Source organism: Dermochelys coriacea, chromosome 9 (assembly GCF_009764565.3).
Source record: "Dermochelys coriacea isolate rDerCor1 chromosome 9, rDerCor1.pri.v4, whole genome shotgun sequence".
NCBI lineage: Eukaryota > Metazoa > Chordata > Testudines > Dermochelyidae > Dermochelys > Dermochelys coriacea.
The window spans coordinates 76,959,857-76,981,731 of record NC_050076.1 but is presented as its reverse complement, the minus strand read 5'-3'; the positions used below and the strand labels follow the sequence as shown (position 1 = coordinate 76,981,731).

Sequence of the window (21,875 nt, the reverse complement as noted above, 5' to 3'; positions counted from 1 at the left end):
TGTAACCATCCTCCCCCCACCCCTAAAAATAAGGTCACACTGGGTATGTCTACACTGCAATAAAAGACCCACAGCACAGCTGCAGCTGGTACAAGTCAGCTGACTTGAGTTCATGGCCTTGGGCTGCAGAGCTATAAAACTGCAATATAGACATTTGGGTCAAGCAAGAGCTAGGGCTCTGAGACCCTGCAAGGGGAGAGAGTCTCAGAGCCTGGGCTCCAGCTCAAGTCCAAATGTCTACACTGCTATTTTTAGTCCCACAGCTCAAGCCAGCTGACCCAGACTCTGAGGCTTGGTGCCACTATTTTTTTTTTTATCACAATGTAGACATGCCCTCTCTGCGGCTCCTAGAGAAACTATTGGGTGGGGATGTGGCAGGGTTGCATGGGCCTCTCCAGGGGCCACTGAGGAACCTGGACACCCTGTCATGGGAGCCAACTGAGGAGCTCTTGAAGTGCTAATCCTGTTGTCATTAAAAATGTAACCATACCAACAGCAAATTGCAGCATCTTTCAAATTATACAATGCAAGAGGAAGATCAGCCATGCTCCTGTGTTTCTACAGGGCTGTTGTATTTTCTAATACAACTGGGAGGGAAACAATGTTCCTGTCCTGTGAAAGTCTGAGAGATTTTGAAAGAAATTGTCATCTTAAATCAGGGCTGAAAGTCAAAATCTTGAACATTTTTCAGAAACCGAAAATCCCCCCAAAAGTTTAGTTTTGTCTTCAGCCATTTTTCTTACTATAATTAAGTTACATTTCACATCAAAAAGTTATTTCACAGTGGAAAAAATGAAATTTGTCATTTAGAAAATGACAAAATAAAATGTTTTGACCATTTACAAAAATTCAGTCAAAAAATTCATCAAAACCAACCTCTGTAGCAGAAACCAAATTATGACTTCAGTTTGGCCCTGTGTGTATGTAAGAAGTACTGCTAAATGGGTCAGAAACCTAGACCTCTTCCTGGCAGACTTGGAGTAGCTAGAGGCATTCTGTATGTGCTGTCAGTGCCAAATCCTAAGAATAAAGTAGTTTGCCTTAGGGTGAAATGTCACAATCTCACAAAGATCTGGCCTATCTTCAGTTGCTCACTGTAATCAAAAGCGTTGTTGCATGCTCTTCAGCCATGTTGCCAGGATGGACAGAAGCACCCCAGCATGCCGTACTCTCAAACTCTCCATCAACGCACAAATAAGTGCACGTCCTGACCCTACCTAGCATGCCTGTGAGGCTTCCCTAGAGATTTGTGGATTCACACGGATTCACACAATGCTTGGTGTGAGGCCATCAGCCATGGTCACAGGTCCCCAGTTCACTATGACTCTTTGCTCCCGTCTTAAAGACTGTTCCATTATGAAGAGTCTTTTTTCTTAAAATCTTGTTGCAAGGTTGGTTTCTGAATCCAAAACATACAACTCATGGCTTCCAGTCTTTGAGAACCTTGAGACCCTTTAGGTTTGACTTGTCTTCTAGAAAACAAAATCTGAATGTGCTTCCTGGAATGGTGGGACCCAGGTGCAAACCTGACAAGATATTTTTCACAGGCCTGACACCATGCAAGGCTCACACTGTTCAGCGTAAGCCCTTTTTTTATTTTCTCCAGTATATTTCATAAATCTTCAATTGCTTCTGGACAACTTATGGTCTCAGTGACTCTTTAAACAGGCTGATGCTAAGGAAATAGTGTTCTTTCAAAGGATCTTAGCATTGTTTTTTAAGAGTATGTCTTTTGTTATAAAGTTATAATCAAAACTGGTTACTGTGCATAAAATTACAGTAAAAGTTCAACCCTCATCTGCCTCCTTTAATTGTGATTTTAACATTTTGACTAAAATTTTAAGCTTTGTGAAACTCTTTCACACAGCTATTGCTAGCTATACTCTGTGGGTCTGAGTCACACCCCCAGCTCTGCTCAAGCCAGAGTTATTGTTAGAGTCTCAGCTAGAGCAGATGTACACTGTGGTTGGAGTTTATTGGTGTTATCATGCCTAACCACACTCCAAAAAGTCATTTGTTTAAAACTAAGTTATAGAGCTTGGATCTGACTTCATGAGTTTTACTTTCACCAGCCATGGCCACCACTGCTGTTGTCTACCTTGTCTACACTGGAGTTCCTCCTGATTTACACTGAGTCCAAGAGAGCTCCTCTTATTGTAGGGAAGGTGAATCAGGCTGAGTGAGGCTTTCCCAATTTTCTCCTCCATTGTCGGGGGGGAGGGGCATTTATTTCTGAAAGGACCCTAGTTTTCAGGAGGTAGAGGTGGAGTCAGACTAGGAAAGGCCTCCTTTCTGGAATTAAAGAGCGTGGAGAACAGTTTTGTGGGTTTTTTAAACTGCCCTTATTAAGAGCTGAACTGATTTAAAATCTATACCTACAGAAATCTACACACCTGGTGCAGAGATGCAGAACTGAAAGAGTGAGCAACTATAATTTCTCTCTCATTAAGACTTTATATTTATTTTTTCTTTCTTTTCTATTTTCTTTAATCTGAAATAAAAGCCACTGAGACGAAAGAGTTCTTCTTTTGTGTATGGGGAAGCATAATGCCTGCCATTTCTCTTCAGCAAGGGTGAAGCAACACAGACATGGACAACCCTACTTTCCGCACTTATGGATCTGGGATGATTAAATGAGTCTTCCTCTGTATCTCAAGGCAGGAGGCATGCTTGAGATAGAGGAAATCTCATGTTGAGGGGTATGCACCTCCTCAGGATGTCTCCCTCTGCATCACCATAATTCTGCTCTCCAGCTATTGCGCTGGAAAGACAACCACCAAAGCATCCCCTCAAACATCTCCTAGAACAGAGCCTGGTGGTGCAGGCCACCTGATATGTATGAACCTGTATTCCCCCACTAATGATATGCAGAAACTGTCAGGCTTAGAAGAGCATCAGAGAAAACAAACTTGCATATTGCAATAAACTATTTCAATTAGGAAGATGGCCAAAATCAAGTAAAGTTTCTATCAATTAATGTTTAATTACAATGGAGTAAATGTAGCATATGGAAGTTCATGAAGCATTCACATGACTGCCAAGTAATATTTTAGTGATGGGATATGCAGGGCACTTAGGGCCCATTCTCTCTCAAGTCGGCTAAAACACCATGAAAACCTGTCCATGTAACTTACGCAACAGTGAGATTCATCTATATGTGTTTTCACCAAACAATGAGACACCTGGCTCATACACGGTTGGAGAAAAAAGGGGAAGAACTGGCACCGTTCCTCTCCTTTAGCACCAGCTGAGCAAACTAAAAATTAATTAACAAAAGCACTCAGAAACGGTGGATGCCTATTTTGCCGAGCGAGGCGAGTCCTTACACTCAGCTGATTGTATTTCTCTGTTTGTTTGTTTGTAACATAGTAACTTTTGAAGGCCACTTCAATTCCAAAAGTTCAAGGAGTTTTCTAGGCAATAATGGGTATAATCTTATTGATTTTGGTGAAAAATTGGAAACCAGAAAAGCTTGATTTCTATTGGTGTAAGTAAGAAAAAATCAAACCCCCAGAATGCCCATTTGGTGCTGTAGGGAAAGGGATCATTCTGGACCCTCCCATGCTGCTATCTACACATATCACAGCTTAATATGCTACTTTCTCTCACTAGAAGTACAGCTCAGTTTACATAAGCAACAAAGTGTGTAACCCTCTAGTTTAGACCATCGCCTTTCCTTGTTCCCATCCCCGGGCAGCACTGCCCTATTTGGTCAATACTTACAGTACATAACTCCTAATACTAATATCAATTAACTATAGCATCAATAGTAGTAATAATGCAGCCTCTTCAACCTTTCTATAGTATTTCTCCTCTTTTAAAAAATATTCTGGTTTTCTTCTGCATTTGCCATGGAGATCTTAATTTTGCTCAAGGTTTTCCTAGTTAGTTTGGCTGCCATTGCCGCACAAAGAGCCCTACATAAACTCCTTGTCAGCAAGTGTCACGCTTTTACCAGATACTACCTGATATGTGGCATGTGCTATACAGACGGTATATACACATCAGAAAATAGAGAACCAGAAGGGGAGCTCCAAAAGAGGAATAGGGAAGTTCATCACACAGAAGGGTAGAGGTGCTAGAAGAAATTGTAGGTACTGTAACAACAATTCTTATAAAGAGCAAGCCGGAAAAATAGAAGTACTTTAGTGTAGTGGTTATTTTATTTGATGAAAAGAAAGGAAAATGAGTAAATAATTAAAGGCATGGGTGAGAGTGGGAATCTAGCACTGAGAGGAACAGCACTTTTTACATGGTACTGGAGAAATGTGCACAATGATAGCCTTGCTTAATCCCACTGCCTCACTAAATTGCCTCAAAACTGATCTGGAGGAGGCTATTTCTCCTATGAAATGGTTTAATCTCCTCGTCCACCCAATTCTTGGTCTCTGTGCTGACACAGATAGTGCCCACAAAGCTGAGAGTTACTGCAGGTTTTGTGATGTGGACTGAACACTTACCTGCTAGTAACTGAATCAAGGCCCACTAGCTCATTTCATAGAGGCCACTGAACAGCCAACATATTTAGATTTTATTACCATCAAATGACAGGATAGGTTTGGATTTATTTATTTGTAATAAATAAAAAATGTCCACATTGAGATTCTCAGCTGGTGTAAAACAGCATTACTCCATTGAAGTCAATGGAACCATGTTGTTTTACATGTGTTGAGATCTCAATAAACAGAGGCCCATTTGGTTCCCTGCCTTATATCCAGAGCACTGATAAATTTTCTCCTGGTTTTTGTCTCTTAATACTTCAGATTAGCTTTCCTCACAAGAACTCATTTAAGTAAAGACTTGTGCCAACATACATTGTCCTACAGCACATCAGTTCCTTCAGACTGGTATATTTCATCTTTAATTACATGCACATTGAAGGACTTACCATTTTGCATGCCCCGCTTGCTCCAAACTGCATCTTGCTTTGCTTGTGCCTAAACCCAATCCTTCCTTTATTACTGGTTTATGTATAGTTGTCTCCACACAAGGAGATACGTTGTTTTCTGACATCAGACTGCAGATTCTCAACAAAATTTAAGGAAAAAGCATGGTTTGCATTCTCAAGGCACAATTTTCATCATATGTTAATTCAGTAATTTTATAATGTAGGTAGCTTAGCTTAGCATGGAGTGATTTTGCTTCCATAAAGCACTGTGTATTAAGGCAAGGTAGCAAAGGTACCTAGTAAGCAAGGGAATATGAAAGAGAAGATGTGTGTTTTTAGTCACTGAAAATATGGCAAAAACTGAGTTCCTTAGAAGAGGTTCTCAAACTGTGATCCGTGGACCACTGGTAGTCCGTGAGCTCCATTCAGGTGGTCCACGGATAGTTCCCTCTAAGGTGCACGCCCAGGCAGCCACATAGAAGAGAATGAAGGGCCACCACCTAATTAGTGGAGCTGCACAGGCATGGCTCCACTAATTAGGTGCCTGGACCCTGGAGAAGACACACATGTAAGGTGAGGTGGTGGCCTTGGAGGGAATAAGGGGTAAATGGGAGGGGGCAGTGGGTTGAGAAGAGGGGGTGGGGGGAATTTGGGACGTGCAGGGCTGTGGTGACCAGAGAAAGAGGCAACTTTCCCCAGCTCCGGGGTTGCGGCTGCTGGGGAGAGACCCTCCTCCTTCCCAGCCCCAGCTCGGGGGCTGCCATGGTGGGGGAGAGAGGCACATCCATCGCATTAGATAGGTAAGCCTACTGATATTAAAATATGAGTTGTGTGCTTTTATTTGTAGAACAAAATTTTTTTAATTATTATTAGGGGGTTTTTTATATAGCGCTTTTATCCAAAGCGCTTTATAATAGTTAGCTAGTGGTACAAACAACATTTGGAAAGATCATTAAGTGGTCTGCCGAGACCCTCCACAATTTTCAAGTTGTCCACGAAAAAAAAAAGTTTGAGAACCAGTGCCCTAGAATCAAATAAAACTAGGGCCATATTTTCCATTTGCACTTTGTTCAGACAAACTCCAGAGTGAGTGTACATTTGTACACTGATGCATGCAACCTAGGGTTTGTGCATATGCATCTGAGTTTCACATACTTTTGAACATCTAGCTCTGAATCCATGGTGTGCCCATAAGAGATGTTTTGTGCCTTAAACACAGTGAGAGAGTGTTGCTTAGTGAATATAACAAGGCACTGGGAATGAAGACTCCTGGATTCTGATCGTCAATCTGCGGCTGATTCATTGTTTGATCTTGAGCAACTCACTTCTCATCTTTTAGATTTTAGATGTTGAAAACATGAGCATGTCAAACTGCACCAGGGAATTTTTCTAATTTGGACCTCTGAGAAATGATGATCAAAACAACAGCCATTATGTTTTGTGGGATAAGTGATACAGCCAACTGCTTTATTTATAGGGCTAGATTGTGACTAGGCCTAACTCATCCATGCAGGGAATAAGGGCCATAGTAGGGCTTCCCAGATCTGAGGGAAGTACAGGGGCTGCTGGCTCTGTGACAAGGAAGTAAGCTTCACCCTCAAATAGGCTCTAGCAAATTATTTCTCCACACAGTGTGCAGTGCGCCCCAGGGTGTCTCCTGGGCCAGTGAAACAAGGTTGTGCATAAAATGCAGTTTAGCCCATAATAGATATTGGGGATTTGATGCTGTGGGTCTTTCTTTCTTTTAATCCTTAAACATTCTAGGAGCAAGGAATGGAGAAATGAGGGTAATGACACTATGTCACAAAATACTGGGACCAAAATTGTGCTTCCCTGGTGTAAGATCAAGAAAGAAGAGAATAATAACAGGAAAGGCATTAGAGGCACAAGACTGTTTCAGAGCGCATCAGCTTACCTGTCTTCCGAGTCTATCAGCCTCTTTTCTTTCTTTATTCATGGATGTTTCAGATAATAGATTCTGCCCATGTTCACCATAAAGTACAGCTAATCTTTCCTCATTGCATCCCCTGGGATAACATTGAACATGAGATTCACATTGACAGCTCTAGCTGTACCTTAGGTTTCTTGTTCATTTGTTATAAAATAATTTTTGAAAGGTTTTTTTTTTTAAAAAAAACTATCTTTGATTTTTGATGTATTTCTCATCCATTTCTTCATGCAATAATGATGGCACCATTTTTACAGTTTTATGTTTAGCATTAGCCTTCAATTATACTCAAAATCTTGTGTTTAATTCATTTTGTATACTGAATGGGCTTATCGCAGGGTTGGGGGTGGTGGGAGTTTGGTCCTATTCAGCTGGAAGAGAAAGAGCCCACTCATCTGACTTAACTTACTAAGATTCTCTATTTTAGCAACGGAAATAAATCAGACTATTAACATCATTAGTAGCAGATGTATGCTACTTTACAAATACCAAAGTCTTGCCCACACACTACCCTTCCATCTGCTGTATTAAATTCCGTTCATACAGTTATTACTAGTATAAATCTCTTTTTCTTTATTTCTTTTCTATTTTACTAAAAATAAAATCATAATATTTCTGACATAGAAGTGAAGGGCAAACTTTAAAAAAATAAGGGAATTAGTTAGGGATGTGGACAGGACTGAAGAATATAAGGATCTGAATGAGGAGGAGGCTTGGAATTACTTTAGGTCAAAGTTGCAGAACCTTTCTGAAGCCTGCATCCTAAGGGGAAAAAATTCATAGGAAAGTGTTGTAGACCAAGTGGGATGAGCAAGCATCCCAAACAGATTATGATGGTGTGTTCATCTCCACACTTGCCCTGAAAGAGTTAATATAGGTGATGAAGTGGGCCAATTAATCAGACAGGCCACAGCTGAAGGGAATCAGGTGGTTCCCTCATTGATTGAGCCCCTCCCCCCCCCCCCCACTCCGAGGAGAATGCAGCTGGTCTGGCTTTATAAAGGCAAGAAGTTGCTAGCAGAAGAGAGGGACCCAGTTTACAGTTATTTGCTGGGAGAAGAGAGGTGGGTTTGGTGACCATGGGTAGTCTATGCCTCCTCTCTGGGAGTTGGGATACTGGCAAACCCAGAGGTAGGGAGAAGCCAGCCAGGTAGAAAAGATGGAGGAAAAGTGGCAGCAAGGTCCAGGAGGGAATAGACTTTGTCTGCTGATTAGATGGTCTGTGAGCTGGAACCCAGAGTAGAGGGCAGGCCATTGTTCCACCATTTGGCTCATACTAGCTCTGATTATACCAAATGTCATGCTGCCATTGACTTCAGCAGGATGATGCACATGCTTAACATTAAGCGCACACTTACTTGCTTTGCTGGGTCAGTGCTGAAGAGAGTGTACAACACCTTGTGGATCAAATGCTCAGAGGAGAAGTTTATTTTATTCTATGTATCTGTACTCATGTTTTTCAGGGGTATAATGTAGTTGTGGTTAACGTGCATCCTGTGAACATGGTGCATGGTATGCTATAGTGGAAACCATGATTACTCTGTGGTAAGTTTCTGATCTAAATAAATCCATTCATTCATCAAGTCAACTCATGCTTTAAACAAAATTTGATTGGTATTCCAGATGGAAGGCGGAGAACTGGATGGGTTTGATTTTCTGATCCTTTTGATATGCTGAAGGATACTCAAAGTTATGCTGAGGGTTATTGGATTTATGCTTTGGTAAATGAGTAAGATAAAGACATGTACACAATACACTGCAGGCATTGAGAGAGCCAGATCTATCTCTAGTTTAAGCCAAGCAATGGGACATTCACTATTATGTAAAGCCAATCACTTGGGGGTTTGGTGGCTGTAAAATGGCACATAGTAGAGGGATAAATAAGTGTTGAAGGCTTGTGTTCAGAGAAGCAGGTTTCTTTTTTTACTCTCTTATGAGAAAGTCCAGGATGTTTGTTTTTATCATAAAGTGCACAATCATTCTAGTTTAACAGCTGTAATGCCTAGTAGGCATTTCTAGCAGTAACAGATGCAGTTATATAAATAACTCTAGACCTTTTTACTTTCTAGCATAACAAGGGGCTCCCTCAATATTTTACTACTGCAGTAAGATACTCTTGCCCCCAAGGCATCCTCTAATTTAATACTTTCCTTTCTCTCTTCTCACTCCCCGCTAATTCCACTAGTTCTCCTACCCTTTAATCAATCCTCCCTTGCACCCAAATCCATCACTCCTTCTACTCTATTCAATTAACTGTATATCCCCTTTCCCATCACTCATGGAAATTCTGTGATTCCCCTAGCTGATCGCTGTTCCTCACAGCTACAGCAATGGTGTCAGCAGTGTGTGGGACATGTGCTGGTGGTGGTGGTGTCAGGTCAGGAGCGCTGGAAGAGAGGCAGCCAAAGGGCCATGGCCCCATCACTTTTAAAAGTAGGAGGGCAGCGTAAGGGTGAGCAACTGGAAGTGGAGGGGAGCAGGGGGTGGGACCTCAGAAGAAGGGGTGGTATGGAGAAAGGCCTCAAGGGAAGGGATGGCATGAAGGCCCTTCTTAATTTATTAATACTAATAAATCCTTCTAGGCAAGATCAAGTAATATCCTAAGCAGAGCATATTAAAGTATGGTCCTCAGATGTTTAATTTTTTCTTGGAGCACTTCAAAATGAATTAATGGGCTGGAAGGTTTTCATCCCTCTCACCTTTTAAACTATTTTAATCGTTGAGCCTCCATTTTGGTTTCCTAAAACTCCAGCAAATTACCTTTTGTATTGGGCCATGGTAAACTGTTTAATATCCTTTGACAAGGAATATTCTTGTGAAATGCTGAATCCCAGTGCTGTGTCCCATCCCCCCGCCACACACACACACTTCTGTGTCAAGGGGATGTGCAACGTGGCCCATTCTCAATTTTGTTGTGCATCTCGTGATATTAGGCATTAAAGCCCCAGCTCCTGGAGTCCATTGCTTTAATTGAGAACTTGAGCTTTCATTTTAAAAATGTTTCTAGTCTTCATGAGATGAGAGGAAAAACTGGAAAACATGACCCTTGTGCACTCCAAGGGCTTAGAAACAGGGGGCAAATAAAAATAACCTGGCATATAATAAATCTCTAAACTTTTAAAAATATATATATAATTTTTTTTTAAAGCCAAAGTTATGACTTGGTGGCTGACTCATGGCTTTTGAATACCTGGGGTTGGCAATACTGGGTGCCACTCTTAGAGGTGGGAGTGTCTCTCCTAGATGGTGTGGGGGTTCAGCTGAGGGAGTAAATCTTCCATAGAAGGTAGTGGGGAATGGGGAACAGGGGGAGAAGGGGCTCCAGATGTTCTTCTAGTACTGGCTCTTCAGTCCTTCACCCCTAAGGGTGCTGGTGGGGGACATAGGAAGAGACTTCCTTTGGCAGCACTGTTGGCAGTGGCAGGCACCCCCATGGTGTGGTATCAGTTGCTGAGCTCTAGCCTCAGAGGACTGACATCTTCAACACACAGACATAGCTTTAGCATATTTGGGGATGGGCCTATGAGCCAATTTGTTGTTATCCCCCGGCACAATTCCTGTCCACCATTATCATAGCAATAGGTGCAGGCCCAGCCTCAGGACTGTAGTGAGATCAGTGATTTGGGCTGACATTTTATATTCAAAATGTGGGACATAGGCTCTTCAGGGTGTTCACCAGGCTTCTGCTGTGGAAATATAGCCCAGCTGCTGTATCCTTTGAACCCTAGTGATTAGTTTGCATTTTTCAAGCTACTTTCACAAGGCAAAGGGCTAGAAACTTACCACCCCCTGCCTGTTGTTGTTTTTAAATGAAAACTGAGATTCTGCTGCAATGGGCCCAAAACCCAGGTTGGTTGTCCCAGCCACTTGCAAAGCTTGCATTTACTCCCTCACTGAACCTGAAGGCAGGTACCCTTGTGAGGCTACTTGCAAAAAAAACAGTAGTGGAAGAGAGTGAGAAGAACTTGTCTGCTTGGAACAGGGTGGGAGAGAATTTACTAAGTGCCAGAGATGTTACTTAGACTGGGGTAGTAGCTAGAATCTACTTTCAAGCTGCAAATATCTGAACAGGAGGGAAATCTGTAGCATGTTACTAAGTGGCAAAAACACTAGCTGCTGGGTCTAATGCTCCCACACTGTTGCTGGCACTAGTAGAGCAGCAGTGGTGCTTGAATAACAGTGGGAGATTTTTTTTCACACACACGCACAAAAGCCAAGTACACACAGTCAATGTGTAACAAAATTCAGATAGCTTGCCTCATCTCTTCCTGCATTCATCTGATCTCGCACACGTCACACAGTTTTGTCTTCTCTGCAGCCACCAAACAACTGCCGTGAAGCCTGAAATTGGATCCCAGATACATATACTATATGGGTGTTCCTATAATATAAATATTAATGCTATTAATTCAGTCTTATTACATGTCTCTTCGGGATCCAAAGGGAAAGCAAGAGCAAGATGGTTCCTCAAAGGAGTTCACAAATTTATTTGGCACAATTCTCTCCTTCATGAATCCTATCTGTTCTCCATGAGTGAAGTTTAGAGTCCAGTTTAAGGCCAGAATGGACCACCAGACCATCCACACTGACCTCCTCACAAGCCACTAACACCCCCCAACTACGTGTGCACTAAACCCAAAAACTGGAATGACTCCAAAGTAGGAAAGCCCTCAGAAGACTAAGCTACTGTTTTGCATAATATAATCCAGCTGTGGTGCTGCCATATATTGTATGACAATCTTACATTTTTTGATTAGCACTGGAATAAATGGGAAATTTCCCCAACTGGTCCCTTTTTCTTTTTAAGGTAATCATGGCAGTTCTCCTGTCTCAAAACAGGACGGCCCAGGTCAAGGGTTCTTTTGCTGTGTTGATGATAGCCAGCCTCAAAAGGCTTCATCAGAAGGTAGCTGTAAAGCTATCTAACAACTTCTGCATAGCCCAATGATACTGACTACATACATGCATAGTGCACAGAAGTGCCTGTGCTCATAACCAGCAGTATATGCACAATGAATACATTTCCAAAGTATAAGTGGTAGCGAGTACATTTTAAAGCCAGCTATCTGGCTTACCTATCAAGTGACAAAGCGCTATGCAATCAAATTTATATGGAATAGAATCAAAACAAAGCAGCAGCTATATTATTTCAAATCAGTAGAGCTTCTGCTCTGTTATGCCAGATGGTTATCAAACTAATGTAGTTACACTGAATACTTTAATAATGCTGAGATATTTAACCCTGTAAATAACATATTGTGAAAAGTTAGGATCAAGACGATCTACTCAGGCAAAGTTCCATGTGCGCAAAATTCTTCATGGATACCAGTGTAACCCTACTCTCTTTGCTGTGGCTTTACCTTGTAATATAGTTGCACAGGTGTAATGGAGAGGAAAATTTGCCTGAGTATGTTTTGAGTAAAGACAAGATTTGGTCCAGTAATTATTTGAATAAAGTAGACCCTTATACCTCCAAAGGGCACACAGCACTTTACAGAAAACCCAGTGGAATAAAACATCCCAAAATATAAAATCAATTCAAACAAGAAATTAAACCATGGATCAGGAAAACACATTGCATTAAGTACAAAGGAACACCAATATGATGCCACATGATGGAATTTCTGTGATTTCAATTTGGTTTTAAAATAATCCCTAGGAAATTACACACAAAAGTACACTAAAAGAACACTATTACAGCTGCAAAGTCACACACTCAGAAGTTAGGAAATGCCAAAACTAAGTTTGCCTGTGCAACCTTAAGTCAGCCCCCTTGTATGTATGCATTATGATAGTCTTTAATTGTATGAGCGCATGCTATTTTTTCCAAAGGACCTCTCCCTCTGAGGGTGCACAGCATGGACCTTCTCTGGGGAAGAATCAAGGTGGCGTGGTGCAGGAGGCTGTTGTCCGTAGAAGCCCTGCCTCATTTCTTGCAGAAGTTGGAAGGTGTGTAGTGAAAGAGGCAGGGGATTGCAGGAAGAGAAAGGATGGTCTTGTGGTTAAAGCAGTTGACTGCTGCCTGGAGAACTGGATTCTATTCCTGCCTCTGCCATAGAGTTCCCATGTGATCCTTGGCTGGGCATGTAAATGAGACTGTTCACAGTGGCCATTAACTGTATGTTCCCTGTTTTAGGGGTTCCCAATTTGAGACCCTAAGGCTGAGCACTCATAGCTGCAATTGAAGTCGCTGCTATATAAAGCAAAGTAGTCTGAAAAATCAGGTCCTAGGCATCTTAAATTGGGCACCTGAAGTTAGTGGACACCTTTGACATTAATCTCTGTGTACCTCCATTCTCCATCTGTAAATTGGGAATAAGAGCCACTCACCTCACAGAGGTGTTTTGAAGATATATTTGTTGATGTTTGTGAAGCACTCATACTATAGTGAAGAGCACCACGGAAAAGCCTATAAGGAAATTAGTAATTCTGTATTCACAGCAGGGTTGGAATAGTGTGCAGTAAATAAGGCCTCGAGCGACACATTGAACAATGAGGAGAAAATAAAATTTTGAATAGCTGCCCATTAAGTGAGCATCATCCATTGTGCATTGAATGAGGCAGGAGTCCCATGGAAAAAATATCAGGTGATGATGTAATTAAAGCTATCATAATGCATATGCACAAGGGAGTTAAATTAAGCGTGCACAGAGAACCTTAATTCTGGCATTTCCTTACTTCTGAGTGCTTGACTTTACGACCTTAGCATTCTTATAGCATAGTTCTTTCTACACAGTACTATATATTACATGAATTTAATTGTAATCCCTTTCTGTGCATTACACATTTTAGTGCTGAACTCATGACTTGTGAATTATGGGAGTATTTGACTAATTCATCTTATTTTATAAAAGCTATGGTTCACTTAAAAAAAAAGCCAGATGGATCCCCTCTCTGCAAGATGTTGTGTCCTGTTATGAGACACCCAGATTCAGAAATAAAGTTGAATCACTGGCTTTGACTTGTGAGACCTTGGAGGCATTGTAGAGAGGGTGAATGTAATACTTAACATGTATTGCTTCTACCTTCCCTATCACAGAAACACACACACTGCTCAGTCACAGGAAAACATTGAAGATTTTTGCCTAATTTCTTTCTGTCCAAAGAAGAAAGGAAAGGTATTGCCAGGTTAAACACAGTAGAGGAGCAAGGTCCTAGTCATGCTACAGGCTGCAGTGGGTTCCAGGTAGGATACCGGTCAGATAGGGTACAGCTGTAACCATCACATCAGCACAATCTGTGAGCCTGCTGTAAGATGTTGGAGCTGAGAAATACTTTGATTTTCCTGGCAGGATTAGGTACTGTTATAACTTTCCAACCTGCTGGAGACCAAAGGTGAGGTGTATGTCTATTTAATACATGAGAAGTTCTTAGGGGCAGGGTCTATGGGGCAGATCCTCTGCTGGTGTCAATTGTCATAGCTCCACAATTCGCACCAGCCGAGGATCTGCCTCATATCTTCATTTATGCTAGTAGAGCGCCTAGCACTGATCCTGACTGAAGCCTGTGAGGTCTAGTGTAATAATAATAATGATTAATCATAATAGCTAACTCCAAATATTAAGGAATTAATTTTGTCTTAGTACTAGATGAGCATTTTTCTTTCTGTTTATAAATTTATTTGTGTGTGTATGTGTGTGGTGGTCTCTAACCATTTCAGAGATAACCAAAACAATTCAGTTCAAATCATTCAGTTTCCTATCAAAAACAGGGGGAACTGGATCCAAAAAGTGGATCTGTTCTGCATGACGGGATGATCAGAAAAGGATGGTGGGGAGAAAAGAGGGTTAAAACTGAGGGTTGATTTAAGCAAATACATTAAAAAGCCAAAAAGAAAAGGAGTACTTTTGGCACCTTAGAGACTAACAAATTTATTTGAGCATAAGCTTTCATGAGCTACAGCTCACTTCCCATAGCTCACGAAAGCTTATGCTCAAATAAATTTGTTAGTCTCTAAGGTGCCACAAGTACTCCTTTTCTTTTTGCAAATACAGATTAACACGGCTGCTACTCTGAAACCTGTCATTAAAAAGCCAGACACCCTAGCAATGCTAAATGATTTAGAACTGCAACAAATGTTAATTTCTTAACATGTTCTAATGTCATAACTATAGAAGCCAGACACTGCCTGTCTTCATGTCATCACAATTCTCTTGCAATAGTTGGTTATTCCCTAATATAAAGCCTGTGTTCATTTTTAAAACAACAAAATTGCCTTTTTTGGTTTGGTTGTTCCCTGAGAGGGCAGGAGTTCTTGGCTTTAATTAAAATGATATCTCAGAATGAAATATGTGGCTATATCAGCCATGTGCTATGAAAAGCATTTGGACTGCCTGGCACACTAAAAAAAAAACCCCTCTGCCTCAAGTGCAGACCATTCATGTGCACAAAGCCACAGATATTCAAGGGAAGGAAACAGGATGTGAGGTACTGGCACTCCAGTCCTCCGCGGCTTTTCTCTGGATAAACTGATAGTGCGGTGCCTCTGCTCATTGAAGAAAAGTAATAGTTTTCCTCACCTCCAGTTTAATTACTCTCTGCTACTCAACCAATTAATACCGTGGTCCGTTCTGAGGTCAGAAATTGAACAAATGTTTCCGAGCTTGATCCCTCCCTACTTTGTGCCATCTGCCATTGCCATGACACTGTGCTTTGCTTTTCATGCTTGACTAGATTCACTGGAAATGCAGGGTAATGGGGCTATTTTTCCCCCTAGGTCTTTTTGGAAGGGAAATAAAAAAAATGAATGGATAAAACTGCTGTGTGCTGCCCTTTTCCTTTTCACTTCTTTTTGAGCCTTTTAGCATACAGTTTTCAGCAATTTAAAGGAAAATTGCCCTGAAAGAAAGAAACCAAAATCTGTCTTATTTTTTTTAAACAAAACCCATCACACAACACAAGCAGCTGCAGAGAATTTCTGTTCCAAATGGATGATGTAATGGGTTTTGTCAGCCAATGTTGTAACAAATAAAAACTGAGACCCTAAAATCATTCCAGCTTTTGATGACACTCATAAGCTTTCTGGTGCAAGTGATCACTAAAATGAACTTTAGCTTGCAGATGTATAGTGCAGTTTTTGATTTAAGTGAAACGGAGATTAAAATACTCTAATAGGGTAATAACTAAAGCTGCTATGTCTTCCACTGTTTATCTGTTCAGCCAATCTCACCGAGTGAAAGAGAAATCATGCATGCTATGCCATTTAACCAAAAATCTGCCACTGTTAACATTATGCATAAATATATCCTCATTCCATATTTCCTGGCATAGTAGTACTTAGTACTGAGGCTTTTGTGTACTGTTATTACATTATTGAGGTGGGGAGAGAGAGGGATTGTGGTATGCAAATAAGCATTACAAAATATATAGACTAAAGAAGAGATAGTAAATGCATAAAATTAATAGTCTGTTTCTGGTTAAATGGCATAGAATGCACAAAGATAGATATATACACATTCTTACAGAACAGGTGTATGAAGTAAATAGAAAATATGGATGATTTATACATAAACCCTCTACTGTGTATCTATTTGGTTTTCAAAAAAATCATTAAATATTTTCATGCTAATCAGAGAAATTAGTCACTCACTGTTGAGTAGTAAATGTGGGGGTATATATATATTTATTCGTTTTAAATGGTGTAGTTGTATGATAACATTGTCAGCCTTAGGCGGTTAAGGATCCTAAAATCTTCAGTATTTTGGTTATGTGCTAGCACTTTTCTGCATTACAAACAAGGTAGTTGTTGCTGGGGGTGTATTTTATAATTAGTCAGGAGTGAAAAACAAAACACTGGACTAGCCCAGTGGCCTGGTGCTGTAACAGTCCCCTAGGAGAAGCAGCCATTTTCCTAGTCTCAGTAGGTCAGCCAGAGAGGTTGGTGTTACTTTGGAGCCACTCACACGCTGGAGATAAGAAATGTCTGTGATTGCTAAGTGGTAACCATGCCAGCTAATTACAAACTTCAAAGGGAGCCCTCTACCTCTGGAAGGATGGTGGTTGTGGACCTGAAGGATGAAGGGGAACAGTGGAGGTTTGAGGTGAGTGGTGAACCAGGGAACAATGAGGTTTCAGGGAAGTGGAAGGTCTCTTTGTGGGCAGAAGGAACTCTTTAAACATTGAAATACATGTAAGTTTGCTTTACATATTGACCAGTGAATGTCCAGCATTAGTGAAGGAGAGAGCCAGCTGCCTTGTGCCAAAAATGCCAATATACTGAAGGACGCAAGTCCCTGATTTTCCAGGGGATCAGGTATTTATTTCAGGCATCCTGCTATGAGCAGAAACAAAACCCAGGGGCGGTTGAGAACCAGTCCCCATTTTTTGAAAATTTAGTAGGTAGATAAGTTTATCAGTGGTTCTAGTTTTGGTCCAGCTGTGATTAGGAGCAAGCAGACACATAGGCTGCGTGCAGCTTATTTAGTATCTCTCTCTCTCTCTCTCTCTCTCTCTCATGTTTACATCAACAACCTCATAGCTCCTCTCCTCCACTCCAAGCCAATGCCATAGTAGCTATGGCTCCCCTCACAAGTTCTGTCTGTGCAAAACTTCCCTCTGACATGGCAGTTCTACCAACACGGGAGAGATTTGCTTATTCAAGCTTCTGCTGTTTGATTTTCCCAACCTGTCCCAGCAGTGCAGGCTCATCCATTTTTCATTGTAACAGCAAGGCTGAAAGACCAAAAATTCTACTTTCATAACAAAACTCCTCATAGGGACCAGACATGTAAAGTGGCTTTCCCCACCCCCTCCCTAGCTGCACGGGTGAACTGTTTTTTGTAGTGATAATTCACTATAAACCTTACCTAATCACTAACCAAATTATCCCCTCCTCCTCTGAACGCAGAAAAGATAAAAACCCAGCTGGATCTGTCTATGTGGCAATATACCCCTTCCCTGATCCCACAGAAGTTCCTCCAAGAGGTGTCCACAGGCATTGACTTCCACTGTGTGGGAGACGTTGAGACTGGGTGCCTTCCTTTGGCCCCACAGGAAATTAGTGCTAACTATAGAGAAAGGATGCATGGTGTAGTGGTTGGAGTGCTAGCCTGGGATTTGGTAAATCCAGCTTCCTTGCTTTGTCACAAACTTTCTGTGTAACTGTTGGCAAGTCACTTAGTCTGTTTTGCCTCAGTTCTCCATCTGTAAAATGGGGGTAACAACACTTCCCTTTCTCACAGGGGTGTCGTGAGGATAATACATTAAAGATTGTGAGGCACTTGGATATGGTAACGGGGGCTATATAAGGATCTAAGATAAATAGAGAGACATCAGCATTAAGGCCTGAGTTCAGGAAGGCCTGAACAGGGGTTGGACTAGATGACCTCCTGAGGTTCCTTCCAACCCTGATATTCTATGATTCTAAGACGCTTAGACTCTCATTTAACCTTAAGCATGAATAGCCCTATGACAGGTTGGACCCCCGTTTCGGGATGCCACTGGATGTGCTGGGGTCCCGCTGAGCCCACCTGTCCAACCAGCCTGGGTTTCCCTTGGCTGCTCTCAATTCCCTTTCCAGTACACACACAGGCAGGGACACACCCAGCTGTATAATCATAGAGTCTGCGATTAGCATTTTTGGGGGGCTCAGCTAGGAGAATGCCCAGCTCTCCTGTGCGCACACCCTCTGGAGTGTAAACCCAACATTATATTATCTTGCACTGTATAGAGATCTGTATAGCATAAGCTCATAAAAATCACCCCTCCTTCAATGTGGAGGGAGATATGCACAGCTCTTCCCCCAACCCCAGTTATGAATTGCACAAACTAGGTTTTGGAATAAACAAAAAATAAGTTTATTAACTACAAAAGGTAAATTTTAAGTGATAAGGGATAGCAAACAGAACAAAGCAGATTACCGAGCAAATAAAATAACACGCAACATAAGCTTAATTCACTAAAGAAACAGGTTACAAATAGTAATTTTTCACCCTAAATATTGTTTTAGGCACGTTGTAGAGTTTATGCAGCTTAGAGTTCCAGTTATTTGTCTTCACAGGCTAGACCCCTGTCTCAGCCTGGACTCAGCCCATGCCGTTCCCCAGCTTTGTTCCTTTGTTTCTTCCAGTGTATTCAGAAGTCTTCCATCTAGGGCAGGGAGGCAATGGAGGAGAGCCCTCATTGACTTACTTCCCAGCCTTAAATAGGATTTACATAAACATTTGTTTCCAGTGGAAAAATACCAGTAGTGTCCAAGGTGGTACTAGGTGACATTGTCACATGACCTTGCAGTTTTAAAGCCACCATGAGACAAGGTTTATTTGTAATGTCAACAGGAAGGAACTCCAGGAAGATGAGAGATCAGCATCTTCAAAGACCAATTCTATTGTCTTTCCTAATTGCCCATTCAGGCTGATTGCCTACTGTCTGGTGGGTATTCCCCAACTACACGCATAGTTATAATTGTTACATAGTCAATATTCCTAATACATGCATACAAATTGATACATGCACACATTCAGCAAATCATAACCTTTCCAATGATATCCCACATGACTCATCTCACATAAAATATATCTTGGTTATGCCATATTCCTATTACAACAATATTTTTACAATGAATATGGGTTCAGTGTCACAAGCCCTATTGACTTCCATGTTTAAAATTTAACCTGTGTGTAAATGTTTTGCTGAATTGGGGCCTATATTTCCTTTGGAGATGTGGAAATTCCACTGAGAGGGATACCGAGAGGGTCGCAGCTGTTTGAGGAGCCCCTGGTGGCCAACTCCTCCAAGAGTCCTGCTACCAAGGATTGAAGAGGGAATGGGGGGAGCCATGTAATTGACCTCAGAAGAGCCTCTGAGATCTGTTGGTTTTGGAGGCCGACTCCTTCTCTCCCCTGTTTCTGACATGTGACGGGGAGCAAACTACACAGACCTTATGAAAGAATGTGAAGGAATCTCCCCAGGTGCAAACTCACTGAGATTCATGTCTCCTACATGGAAGGAGGCCCCACAGGGAAGGTTATGGTTCTTTACACTTATTAGAGTACAGCATATAACTAAATTCAAAATGAAACACAATGAAAATTAGGCAGAGGGAACGTTTAACACTATTACCACTCCTCTGACTAGCTTATTATTCTCACACCAATTAGCTATACAAATCTATATAATCATCGCTTGCTTGGATAGTAACAGGCAGGTAATAGGCACAGCCCCTTTGCCAGGCATGAACCTCACAGACAGGCAGCCTGTATCTCTGTTCCTCAGGCTGTACTGAAGAGCTATAGCTTACATTTCCATGTCTATATGGCTCTTAGGCAAATAATTATGCAGCCCCTTTGCTACTGACTGAATGTTTTCCCTTCTGAGCATGCCCAGAAACCTTCAGTGTGCTCTTATGTAAAAGTAACTCTAAGCTTTAACCAAGTTCAAAGCAACAGTTAACTGACTCTAGTGGCTCAACATTTCTTTGGCTTCCTTGCCCCCGCGACAACAGCATCTGTTAGAGTCACATGATATCAATGATAGGGTCTGCCAAATCTCTGCATTTCTTCTCACAGCAGGGTCATAAAGCACCGTACATTAAGCATGTACATTGGCCAAACTGGACAGTCTCTACGTAAAAGAATAAATGGACACAAATCAGATGTCAAGAATTATAACATTCAAAAACCAGTCGGAGAACACTTCAATCTCTTTAGTCACTCGATTACAGACCTAAAAGTGGCAATTCTTCAACAAAAAAAATTCAAAAACAGATTCCAACGAGAGACTGCTGAATTGGAATTAATTTGCAAACTGGATACAATAAATTTAGGCTTAAATGAAGACTGGGAGTGGATGTGTCATTACACAAAGTAAAACTATTTCTCCATGTTTATTCCCCCCCACCCCCAACTACTGTTCCTCACACGTTCTTGTCAACTGTTTGTAATGGCCCACCTTGATTATCACTACAAAAGGTCCCCCGCCCCAGCTCTCCTGCTGGTAATAACTCACCTTACCTGATCACTCTCGTTACAGTGTGTATGGTAACACCCATTGTTTCATGTTCTCTGTGTATATAAAATTTCCCCACTGTATTTTCCACTGCATGCATTCGATGAAGTGAGCTGTAGCTCACAAATGCTTATGCTCAAATAAATTTGTGAGTCTCTAAGGTGCCACAAGTACTCCTTTTCTTTTTGCGGATACAGACTAACACAGCTGCTACTCTGAAACCTGTTTTTTCTGCAACCCTAATGGATGGAGTTCAACTTGTACACTCCATTTAATCAATAAAAACTTAGCTAAGGAGCACTAGCCCCGTCTAACTGCACCGATTAGCAGCACAGCATTTTCCGCCCCCATGTAGAAAACCTCAAAAGAGTCTGACATCAAAAGCCAAAGGAAACAGAATACTGCTACCCTCGCCCCCTCTTTTGTTCTGTCTTTTCATTACATTCCAGGCGAGCACTGAAAAGGGAGGGACTGGAGTGAGGGAGGTTAGATCACTGAATCTCAGGTGAGAAAATATAGCTTCCTCTTTTAGTGCTAAATACAAGTGTACAATTATAATTTAAAAAAAAAGAGAGAGAAAGAAAATATGCCTCTTTAGCCCTCACCTCACACGATTTCTTCAATGACATCAAATCCCTTCAGGGCCTGACTCTTCATTGTCTTGTACCATGCATACTCATTGACACCTGTGCAACTTTATTTCTCAGCTCTGTTTCTCATTTATACGGGGTGTGAGGTGCCCACAATTCTTCACCACGCCTCCTGATCCATGACATGGGTTCATAGGTCTTGAAGTTTGTAATGGTCCTGCCACTAGCCCTGAGAAATTGAATTAGGACAGGCAGACCCAATTAAGCAGTAAACGGGAGAGATTTACGCTATGAGGAGGCTGCTAATTGGAAGCAAGCTCACCTGTGAGGGAACAGGTAGGGTTTACATAAACCCAAGAGATTGGCAACAGAAAAAGGTTGAAGAGTGGTAGTCACTCTCTCTGAGGGATAGGAATCCCTGAGATCTAGGAGAGAGGATCTGACTAGGAAGAGTGGAAGCACACTAGTAGTCCAGTGGCAAGAGCAGTAAGGTGAAGGAAGCTGC

The 21,875-nt window shown here is 41.6% G+C and overlaps 1 long non-coding RNA gene across 1 annotated transcript in view; it reads left to right on the top strand.

Annotated features, from left to right (window-relative positions):
- Positions 1-16,855: 16,855 nt before the first annotated feature.
- The window catches only part of LOC119861270, a 37,427-nt gene continuing 32,407 nt past the window's right edge, over positions 16,856-21,875 (top strand). The window contains exon 1 of the long non-coding RNA XR_006274425.1: positions 16,856-16,876. This is a non-coding gene — a long non-coding RNA (uncharacterized LOC119861270). The remainder of the gene's footprint in view (positions 16,877-21,875) is intronic.